Here is a 12,312-nt window from a genome sequence, read left to right on the forward strand (position 1 = left end):
TCTCCTTCTCTCTCTCTCTCTCTTTCTCTCTCTAGTGCCATTCTTTATTCAAGGAATAATTAAATGCAGGCAGCTCAACATTCTGGGATTTATAGACTTTTATCAGTGCAACTTAGGATGACATTAGATAATTTTTGTCTAATTCATCTATACATTAGGTCTGCTATTCTATGCATTCTAATATTAATTATTCTCTTTTGTTATACTTCAGTTAATTATAATTAATAATTCTAAAGTATTACCTGTTTCCTCTGCTCCTGGGTAGGTTCATGGGAAGGAGGCATTCCTTCTGTATCACTCATTACAACTGCAGCGTCTTGCACATTGTGTGCTCTCAATAAGTATTTTCACAAATGTTTTAGGGTACTTATAACTGTACATTGTTTCAGAGGTGCTAATGTTACAACATTTCCTCTTCACTTTGTGTGTATAAGTAATATTTTGGACTTAAGTTTAAGGCTCTACTTTCAGCCCCGTTGAGTTCATTGTATAAAATATCAGCCCGTAATGAAGTTGTTCAAATCCTGTTGCTGTTGACTTTGCATACTGTTTACTCTTTACCCTCCTCCTTCCCATCCTGCATCCTGTTTCTTATCACCCAAGTTGTTTGGTAGTCTATCAATACACTGACGCGTCTCAATTTAAACATCGAATGGCACAAGCTTAGAGCACAGCTCTGTGGCATTCCTTCTAAAAACCTCTCTTCTAGCTGCTTTGATCCATTCACCTGTCTTTGGTCGTTCTGTTAAATTTGAACTATCCTCATACTGTTCTCTTTCAGCACACCCTGCTTTATTGAGTCACGTGTTTGGTTCTATGTCTAGAAAATCACCATGATCTGCATTTTTAAGTTTTCCTTTTTTTCCGAAAGAAAATGAGGTAAGTTTAGCATGAGTTGTTTCTTACCACTTTTAACCAGTTTTAAAATATTTAAATTGTCAGATTTAATGACTTCTATTGCTCTTATGATGGAAACAGTGTGATCTTTCTACTCACATATTTTAAATTTTCTTTTTCTATCAAACAAAATGTTCAGATAGTTTGCCATCTGATGTATTCAAACCATTTCAAATGACAAGAATCTGAGATTAAAAGATATACTTAATGTAGCTATCCAAATACTAAACATATTGCATTACATCCTAAAGTTCTCCTACCTGTAGCCTTCTATATATTGAAGTTTGAAAGTGTACATGTCTCTTGACATGGCAAAGTAAATCCTTGCCTTTATCTCTGCTTCCTTCCAAAACCCCACTAAAATAATCATAAGTGAATATAAAGGGTTTAGTCCTACAAGGAGATACAGAGTGGGGAGGATTCAGGAAAGGAAGATGGAAATCTGACATGCAAATGATAGTAAGGTGATACCAATAAGAAGCCATTCAATCCCTGTAGACCATGAACGTCTGAGAACTAAGGGTACCAGGTATCACGGAAAGTGGAGAAGCATGAATATGAAGATAGAAGAATTGGCTCAGTAGATCTGAGAAGTTATTAGACACTTGGTCCCCTCCCCAGTTCTGTATTACCATGGGATCTCTTCTTCTGAACCCCCAAGGAGGAGATGAGGGGTTTATCCTGCAGAGAAATAAATGCAAAAGGCTCTAAGCCCCGGCAAGCCAGGTATAACAGCAGGAACAATATACTGAAAATTGGCCAAATAAATTCTTCAGACTGAAGGCTCTATGTCTCTGCTAAAGGCTTTTTCACATTTCAGCTCCAAGAATGGAGATAGCCTAAAAATTTCTTCCATTCAGATAAATGAGAAATCTCTCAAAAATTGAGAATCCAGAAAGGAATAGAGCTATGAATCCTGGCACTCAAATTTCAGAAGCAAAGAAGAGAAGAACATTTTGAAGAAAAACATAATCCATATTCTCATATTTTTAAAAAGATTTTTCCTTGAGATAAATGAATACATGAAAAAATAAACAAAATCAAACTCTTGGAATATGAAAGTATATATGATAGTCAAAATTGTTTTAAGGATTAGAAGATCATTTGGGAAATTATACAGAAACTTTAGAAAATGAAACACAGAATGGAAAATTAAAGAGAAAGGTGTTTTTTTGTTTTTGTTTTTAAGGATCAATCTACAAGGGACAACATCTGGCTAATTAGAGTCAAGAGAAAGAGAAAATATCAAGAAATTATCCAAAAAAAAGAAAAAAAAACCTTTCAGAACTAAATAACATGCATTTCTGGAACAAAAGCCCATAAAGTTATCAGAAGAGTAAATGCGAACAAAGATCTGAATCACTCACATCACCATGAAATTTTCAGAACACACAAGATGAAGAGAAAATCTTAAATACTCAGGGAAGGAGAAAAAAAAAAGTCACATATAAAAAATTAGAAAGCCAAAGGACATCACTTGGCAAAAACTGTCCTCAACCCTAAAATATATGGGAGTAAAACCTGGAAAATTCTAAAGACAATTCTATATCCAGCAAAATTATCAATCGAATATAAGGGTAAAAGTGATTTAAAATAATTTTAATTATTTTAATTATGTATCTTCTAATAATTTTTCTCAGAAAGTTATTGGAAAATATTCTCCAGTGAAACAACATAAACAAAGGAAGAAGTCACTGAGTCTAAGAAGAGAAGACCCAAAATAGAAGGGGGGAGGGGGTGGAGGCTGGAAGAATATCTGAAATGACACTGTGGAGGAGGCCTTGGAGAAGAAACTTTCTAGATTAGAATAAGAAGATAGAGTTACAGGAGAGAAGTGTGCAGGAGAAATACAGAACTGATGGGACAATGGATGGATTTGATGATACGGTGAATGTTCCAAGGAGTTTTATATTTGTGTTCGAATTTGGGGAAAATTATTGTTAGTGGCTTAGAATCTAGCCAATTAGAAATAGTGGTTTGAAATACAAGCCACAGCAAAGAAAAAAAATTAATATCAAGGGAGTACAAATTTAGATAAGAAAGTGTACTCATTGTTCACTGGTTGGCCCAATAGTGAGCACTACTGTGTCATTCTGGGACCCAGCAGGGCAGATAGAGCATATTTGAAAGAGAATTGAAGACTGTTTGACAATGGGACTATTCACATAGGTGTGGGATGGCCTAAGGACATGCAGAAGAGAAGGCGAAGCATCCTAAGACTAGCAAGTGAGGGAAGCCTGGAGGAACAATGGAAGGGAACTGTTAGCAGAACCAGATAGGAGCGGAAGTCTGGGCAGAGGGGTGGTTGATAGGATCCAGGTTGGTAGGGCCAGAGAGGCTGCTGGGGGATGAAAAACCCATGCATTCCCAACTCTCCACCTCTGAATACTGCCTGGGCTTCCCCTTGACCAAATCCTAGCAGCCAGAGCAAGGGAGCTAACTAACTTCATAGTGATTCTACTCCCAGGGCACAATCTTAGAGCATGCATCTGAAGGGGGGAAGTGAGAATATTCCGTTCAGTAGCAAAAATGTGTGTTTAAATGTTTTGTTGTAAGGCAAATTCTAGTCTAAACTATGTGAATACTTAAGGTGACATTACATGATGAAATCCTGGGGATCATAGAGATCTTTGGGTATGAAGAATGTTTCATATCAAATGTAGGATGGATTTCTGTGCAATGGTCATACACACACACACACACACACACACACACACCCCTCCCCTGTATGTTCATGTGACTGCCTCTTTTCTATCATTTTTAGCTTATTGGCTTATATACTTTTCTCAGAAAGGCCTTCTCTCTTGGACACCCATTTCCAGTTATTCTTTTACATCACCCTGGTTTTTTTTCATTATTAATGATTATCACTGTCTGAACTTATTATTATATCATAGAGTTTTCATTTCTTCCTCTTGCCTAATTTCTCCCTCCTCCCATACCTCTGCAGGTCTCCTCGAGGGCAGGTATCCTGCCTATTTTATCTGATGGTATATCCCCAGCACCTACCTGGATGTGTAGCCCAGTAAATAGGATATTCAATAGAACATTGTTTAAATAATCATGTAAGATTTCATCCTGGGTTGTACATATGATGTAATCGAAAGGGGGCCTGTTTAGTATGGCCTAGGTCTCTAGCTCAGGAGACTAGATGGGGGTATCATTAATAGAAATCAAGAGTTCAGGACGCAGAGCAAATTATGGCTACGGAAGTGAGAGTGCGAGAAGAAAGTGTACAGTTTTGACATACTGATTGGGAAGCACCTGTGGCATATGCAGGTATTTATGTCCAGTAGGGTTGAAAATGTGGACTCAGGAAAAGGTCTTAATTACAGATTGAGATTTAGAGGTCTTTGGTGTTAGAAGGGATAGATGAGTCATAAATACAGTTGAGATCTTGCAGGAAAATCTGCATAGAAAGTAGCAGACTCAAAGAGAAGCTTAGTTATACTGTTTTTACCAAAATTTATTATGGAGTAGAATAACAATCCAATATTTTAAGATAATACCACTACTCGAAATATATGCAGTGTTCAGGAACATTAATGGAGTTACTTGTGTATATTTTTGAGAAGTTAGAGAACTCCTAAAAATTAATGACTTCTTGAACTACAAGTTAGTTTTTCATCATAAAATTGTAAACTTTACATCTGATGTATGAAGAAATACACTAATAGTGCTATTTCTTTTCTTACTATATACCCTCCACCCACAGCCTACATGGTAGATCAGAACACTTACATAACTAAGTTATAAGTAAAAGAAACAGTACTATTCAGGAGAAGAATATTATATATACATATATATATATATATATATATATATATACACACACACACATATATATATACACATATATATATCACACACACATTTTGTGTATCATACACACACACACACACACACACACCCATATGTAGTCAGTCTTAAACAATGTATATTAAATTCATCACTAGATTATTTTCAGTTCATTTCATGTTGTCTCATGCATGTTCCCTTTAAAACTTAATTTCACATTAATATAAAAGCATTATGACTCAGTCACTCTGGCATCACCATTCTGATGGCTTTTCTAATTACTTTAGTTTGACTATTTCATAATTAATATACTTGAAATACCAAAATGGATGGGTAATTTTTACACCCAGATTAAATTAAATTAAAATAACCTGTAAGCTTTTATTCCAATGTGTAGGAATTAAGATCTCAATTATGTGGCTCCTTCAAGATACACAATTCAGATGGAATTATGTTTACTATATGATTGAACATAATGTTCATCAAAAGTAGCCATGTAGGAATCTATTATGTAGAGTGACATTAGGAAGGCATCGTTCTTCATTCTGCTCATTCAACCATGCTGACACACCTGTTTCTAATTTTGAAATCATCTATGATTACCTCCCAACATCAGTGTCAAAATAGCATCATTAGTCAAGTTTCTCTATTTGCTCAAAAAGAAATGTGAAAAGATGAAAAATGTGTGCTGTGGCCAGTTTTTTTTTTTAACTTTAATTGTATTTTCAAATCTGTTTTCCAGTTGAGTCTAATTTTTTTAAGCTAGTGATGAAAACTCCCAGAATCATACTGAGAAGATTTTGGGTGACTGCCATCTGGGATAAATAAATAGTATCTGAGGGGACCCTTTTAAAGTACTCAGCCTGAGTTTTGTTGATCTATGCTTATGTAGACATTTGTGACAAGGAATTTAACCACAGTTTTAACATAAATTATAGCTTAATCGTGTACTTGAAATGAAAAAAATGAAATGAAAAGAAAGTTTGTTGCTCTTATTTAAAGTGGCATGCATTTTGTATTTAATTTGAACTAAAATGTTAATCACAACATCATTAATACCTCTTAGTTTATTTTAGCATTAGCCAATAATATATTGATGTTATATGTGGATAAAATAGACTAGAATTGATAAATGTCAATACTTAACCCCCCTTATGATGCTCCTTTATGTATCACAGACTTCATTATATTATAAAATAATGCACCTCTTCAGGCTGTCCAACATCACACTCTAGATGGCTGTTGCACAGTTAGCCTTAATCTTCTGGCATCATCATGTTAATAGGATTCTTATATAGTAGTTAATGGTTAACTGCTCTAAAAAAATCCTACTGCCTCCATTGTGCTTCTCAACGTTTAACACTAAAAGTATTTGTTCTGAATTTTGGTTGCAACTATAATATTTATTATGAATTTTTATTACAACTGTAATATTTTTATAGCTTAAGATTCTGACATAGCTACTATGTTTAGGTTCTTGCTTTGAGGGAAATTTCTAATCATTAGAATATAATTGTCTTGACATTCTTTTTGGACTTCCCATCTTCTATAGGGTATTTGGTTCAAGGTCTTTTGCTCTATAGCAATCTAAGAATTGAGCAACTCATTTACACGCAATTGAGGTCTTTGTTCTCTCCTACAATATCTTTTAGTCTCTATGTGCTTTTCTTGCATTTTTTCATAAAGATAATTGTATACAGGAGAAGAAGTACACAAATTTCAGATAAATAGGACTTGTTTCTTTTGTTTAAGAGTGACTGGCAGATATATTAGAGATTTAGGGAGAAAAAATATTTTGTTATCCTGGAATTTAGGTTAGTAAGGATGTGAAAAAGGAAAATACTACCTTTCTCAATTCTTAGTTTGATGAAAGCCATATCTAAACTTGCTTTATCTATATAACACTTTTAGATTTCACACAAAAAGTTAAAAAAGAAAAAAACTGGAAACTTTTAAGGAAACTTAAAAAAAATCTTTAAGAAAAATATTTAATTTGTTGTTCAACATTAGATACGTATGTTAAAATTTTGGAAACAAGATTCAAAATTAAATGACAAACCATCATCAGATATAACATATACAAACAAAACCCAAAACCAGCAGAAATAAAAAAATAATAAAGATTAGAGAAGAAATGATACAGAAACTAAACAATAGAACAGATCAATGAAACTAGGAGCCAATTCTTGAAAAAATTAATTATGAGAAACTTTCTATATATTGATGCCCTTTGGGGACATTTAGATTTGGATAGCTCAGAATATTACACTGCTAAAATTTTTTAGTTTTAGTTATGACCAGAGTACAGAGTGTTACAAGAGGAAGTGACAGAAAATGTGACTGCCAAGATTGTTCTCCAACTCTGAAGAGCTTTGGATGCCAGGAGCTCTGGGTTTTGTTCTCCAAGAAAAAAGAAACCTCAAAGTCTTTAAAGAGAAAGCAACATGATAAATGATTTTAAAAGATAGGTTTGAGGGGCTCCTGGGTGGCTCAGTCGTTAAGCGTCTGCCTTTGGCTCAGGGCGAGGTCCCAGAGTCCTGGGATATGCCCCACATCAGGCTCCTCCCCTGGGAACCTGCTTCTTCCTCTCCCACTCCCCCTGCCTGTGTTCCCTCTCTCGCTGGCTGTGTCTCTCTGTGTCAAATAAATAAATAAAATCTTAAAAAAAAAAAAAAAAAAGATAGGTTTGAGAAGAAGTGGACAAGATTTGAAGGGGGAAACACTGGCTGGAAGGTTATCACATTAGCCCAAAGGAGAGATTATGAGGCTCTGAATTATGTATTCTCAGTGAGGCCTTCTTAGATGTATGCTGATGAGGGTCATTTTTAAGATGGACCTGAGAAGACTTAGGTGTTGTTTGAGAGAAGCCCAGTGTCGGTCAAGAAAAAAATCTTGGTGTGATGCATTAACTAGAAAAAGATATATTGGTGATAGAAGTTATTGTTTTGTTTTTCAATTAAAAAATTTTGTAAGAGGTATCTGGAGGAAGGAAAACATAAACTTAATTTCGAAATATATGAGAAGAGTTTGAGAAACATCTGGGTAACAGCTATCTTGCTGTGGTTTTGGTTTCTCAAGTCAGAAACACAATCTAGCTTCTCTGTTATTTCACTTCTTATCGCTAGATGACTTGGATTTGGTCAAGAGGTGTTTTCCTTATTATCTTAGTGGGCTTGGGAGCATCTTTTCAAAGGACGGTCTTTTGTGGTCGCTATCTTAAGTATTTGTATGGCCAACAAGGGGAGGAGACTGTCTGGAATGCTTCTGAGCTAAAGAAGTGAGTCCCTGAATATGACTGTGTGTGTGTGTGTGTGTGTGTGTGTGTGTGTGTGTGTGTGTTGATGGCATCATCAATCACTTCTTACCATCTCAAGTAATACGTACATTTACTTTAAGTGCCGACCGCTTTGTTTTTGTTTTCTTTTGTTCTTAGCCGTAAAGCAGTTTAAATGGAAGTTCCGGTTCTCTCAGATCTTTTATCAATTTCCCTGGAAACTCTTAGCGATGTACTTAGTTCTGGAACACTTGCTATCAAATGGAAGAAGAGAAGCTTTTAGAAAGTAGAGATCTTTTCCAGTAGTTTACATATGAAATAAGTTGTACTCCCTCACCCCATCTGTACTAATAAAGTGAAGGAGACATTTAGAACAGTCACTTAAGTAAAAATGCTTCTGTCATATAGACTACAAAGAACATCTAAAGATAGGAGAAATCCTATAACAGTTGTCTAGAAAGCTCAGCAAACTGTCACCTGAATTATCTGTGTGTTTACTGTTCTTCAGTGAGAAGCTTTTTTGAGGTCTGTGCAAGTCTCTTCACCTTAAAAAGGTGAATCACTAGTTCCCCGACCACCTCAATGATAAGCAAAAAGTATAACTCACTCTTGATGCAGCATTGCCTTGCAAACTCTAATTGCTCTAATAATGTAAGGTGAAAGACAAAAAGAAGAAAGATAGATGGATTATTGAATCTAGCAGTAAATTTTATTGGAGTTTTCTAACTATAGATAGAGAAAACTTAATGAAAACATAAAGTATACTTAATAGATGGTGGAAACTACAGTCTAAGAAAAAGTGTAATTCTTGGGAGATAGAATAAAAGCAATGTAACATTTCCCATGCAAATTTTTTTGAAATCTGTTGTCAAAAATTTGAGTGGAATCAATCAAATTTCATTTTTATAGAGAAAGTATCTATCTAAGGTACTCGAGTTAAGGATTCCTTAGGCCTCTGCACTTCGGAATTCAATGTGTATGGCCCAAGTACGGACCAGGTTCCACAACTTCAAGTTCGTCCCTGTCCAGTTTCTGAGGATAAGGTACAAGAGAACACAAACCAGTCTTCTCAAAGAGTGCGACAATGTCTACTCCTTCAAATCATTCCCGATCTTGCCCTCCAGCCATAAGTAATCACACATCCTATTACAAGACCCTGTTTTTTGAAATATGAAATGCATACTTACATGCATCAAGGCTTTATTTATTGATTAGGCCAGAGCCTAATTATAGAAGTAACTGTGAGTATTTCTTTAATTTGTATATTTTTAATCAAAGAAATCTGAATCAAAACAGCACTGCATTATCTAGTGTGCTGCTGCTGGTCATTAAATCCCTGATACGATCTTACTTTTATGGAATTTTTTAAAGAAAATTTGAACTCTGTCTCATAAAAGCCAGGATAGGATTTTGTCTGATTTTTGATGAATAAAATTTATTTCATTGCCTAGATATGCAATCTTGTAACATATTAATATTATCCTCTTTTAAAAATCTTCATAGCAACCCAGGGGGCAAGCTGTCAGCCTTGAGAAGTTTGGGAACTAATGATTATTAAAAGTTGCTTACAGAGATAAAATGTGACTCTAGGGGATATTTATTTTTTATGTCATTAAAATGTTGCTTCAAAACCAATAACAGTGATCATTCAAAAGAAGAACATGAATTATATTAAAGTTTTGCCCAAAAGATACTGCAGGCCAGATTTTATTGGGACTTTCATATGTTTTCTTTCTCAACATATAGTGGACTGCCAAGAACATTAATAATGCAAATCTGTGTTTGAACACAAATGACTCCCTACAAGGCCTGTTTTGATTATTAATAGAATTAATTATCTGCCTGCTCCATGCAGTTCCTGAGGTTCGGAATAACAGTTAATAATGAAAGACTAAGGCAGATTTTAAAAATAGCATGTTTAATAATACAAATTAATTCTATCATACAAAGAATGAGCAAATATTGTGGAGACGATGCCTTCTCTCTTCTCCCTTTTTACTCATCATTAAGAAATTCCTCTCCTGTGAGGAATCTTATCATTTTCCAAACACAGGAAAATAGACTGGGATGTTCAGAAGAGCCACCGATTTTGCCAAACTAGAAATTCAAATTTTATCATGTTGCCCAAGTTATTTTCAATCAAGAAACTGGGAAGTTATGCTAGCAGTGGAATTGTTTGAGGCCAGCCCCTTCCCAAGGACCTCAAAATTGCTTTGAAGTATGGAATATTCTGCCTTCTTTCAGAGTTTCAATGGCTACATGTCTTTACAGAAAGAATACTTCCCAGCCCAGTGGTTTTATTATGAAAATGTGCTTTAGATGTGGTGATTTTATGAATTTAGACTAAGGCAAAGAAGGTTTGCTAGTCTGTGTTATGAGAAAGAACGTGTCAGGACAGCATATGTGGGTGCCCTTGTCCCATAATCTCAGGAAGACTCTAAGACATTTCCCCCAGAAGCCTTATAGTTCCATGAGTGTACTTTGAAATGTATTTCTTTAGAGAAAATAGAAGTCATTTACATAAAAAAAAAATCCATGGAACACATCGTGGATTCACCTATCAATTTTCTGATAAGCTTTTCTCATTTAATAAGTTTAAATTGAGTGACTGTGTAAGACTTGTTTCTTTCTACTATGGAGGACGATAGGTAGATAGATAGATTTATCTATATAGTTATAGAGGAATATCTATATATACGTATATAGAGATATATAGTATATCATTCATATATGTATATATAGTATGTATATATATAGTCTATATATAGTATATATTCATATATATGTATAGTATGTATATATAGTATATATGTGTGTGTGTGTGTATATATAGTATAATATACTATATATATATAAATGATAATCTCTGTCTCCAGGCAGGGAGGAGATTGGCACTCCTAGATTGGAGACCATTTCACTACACTTTTATAAAAGACTTTTGGACACTGATGAGGTGCTGTCATCATTGATTTTACCATTTTCCACTCACCCTGTCATTGTAACATGCCATTTAAAAGGCTATTGGTTACAGTTTCTAATATTGTAATAGTTGTTATGTTCCGGTACCACTAATATTGCTTTATTAACAATGCTTGTTCACAGTAGCACTATAATTAGTATAATTATTTACCTCAGTCCTACTTATTATGGCACATACTTCCAGTAACAAAAGATTCCTGGAAATATCCTCTTAGATATCTTAGCTTCTTTAAACTCTCTTACTGTCTGTAATATATTACATCATAGTATCAGGGAAAAAAAACTCATGTATATTGGTATGTCTTTAGAAAAATTCCCTATTTCCAGTGGTAAATTCCGTGAAGGCCCAGTATCTCCATTCTAAAACTCACTGTCTTTGGGTACTTTCAACTAGCAAAGAGTAACTTTTAGAATAAAAAAAAAAAAAAAGTCTGGAACTTTCTGACTTCCCAATCTAAATAGTAGAGCAGTGATACCAAAAGAATTTGATTCTATCTTGGTCTCTTCTTTAGAGCAGTTTCTCCAGGAAAGTGTTATTCTAAAGTAATTTACCCTCCCAGGGATGACCAGGGTTTAAATGGCAAGAGGGAATTATAATCAGATATTCCAGTTCATACACCAATTTAGGTCAGTTCACATTTGTTTGTTTGTTTTTAAAGGCAATGCTGGGCAAATTCTTATTTTCAGTTCAATTTACACAGAGGTTTTTTTCCATTTATTTTGAAATCTTTATTACCTAGAAATGAAAGGGTGAAATGCTCATAGATTATGTTTCTAAGTGTAATGGTCAGAGTTGAATAGATCAGTTAGAGATGAAAAGATGAAAAGAACAAGAACAAAATCATAATTGCATAATCCTGATGGCTGTGGTGATGCTTTCAGTACATGAAAGCTTAGAATATTTCTGAATATAACAATACCACTGGGTGCATAAGAGCAAACTTATTCCATGTGTCCTCTTTTTTTAGTACTTGTTGCCTTTTAAAAAATGTATTCAAAGATTATTTCTCTACACATATCCTCTAAACTTAAAAGTTGCAAAATACTTCTGATTATGACAAAAAGACTCCTAGGAATTCACTAGGAATCTGTTTATAATTCTTTCTTATTAAAAAAAAAAGAAAATATGAAGAATGCCGCAAGTGAAGTCATATATGTTGTATATATTTTAGATTTTATAAACTCACAACTGAAGAGCAATTCAACCTGTTTCACTATTGACAATACATACAATTTATTACAAATTTTAATTGTCATTTACAACTTGACATGGTTAGAGGTTTTGATGCACAGTTGAGGACACAAGTGTAGCTTAAGAAAGAAAAAGCAAGCTGAAAGGCCCGGGTTTATTCCGGTTTTGTTAG

The 12,312-nt window shown here is 34.4% G+C and overlaps 1 protein-coding gene across 4 annotated transcripts in view; it reads left to right on the plus strand.

Annotated features, from left to right (window-relative positions):
- The window catches only part of NOL4 (nucleolar protein 4), a 388,144-nt gene that overhangs the window by 315,442 nt on the left and 60,390 nt on the right, over positions 1-12,312 (plus strand). The gene's annotated exons all lie outside the window — the stretch shown is intronic.

The sequence above is a fragment of the Ursus maritimus genome, unplaced genomic scaffold (assembly GCF_017311325.1).
Source record: "Ursus maritimus isolate PB19 unplaced genomic scaffold, ASM1731132v1 scaffold_18, whole genome shotgun sequence".
NCBI lineage: Eukaryota > Metazoa > Chordata > Mammalia > Carnivora > Ursidae > Ursus > Ursus maritimus.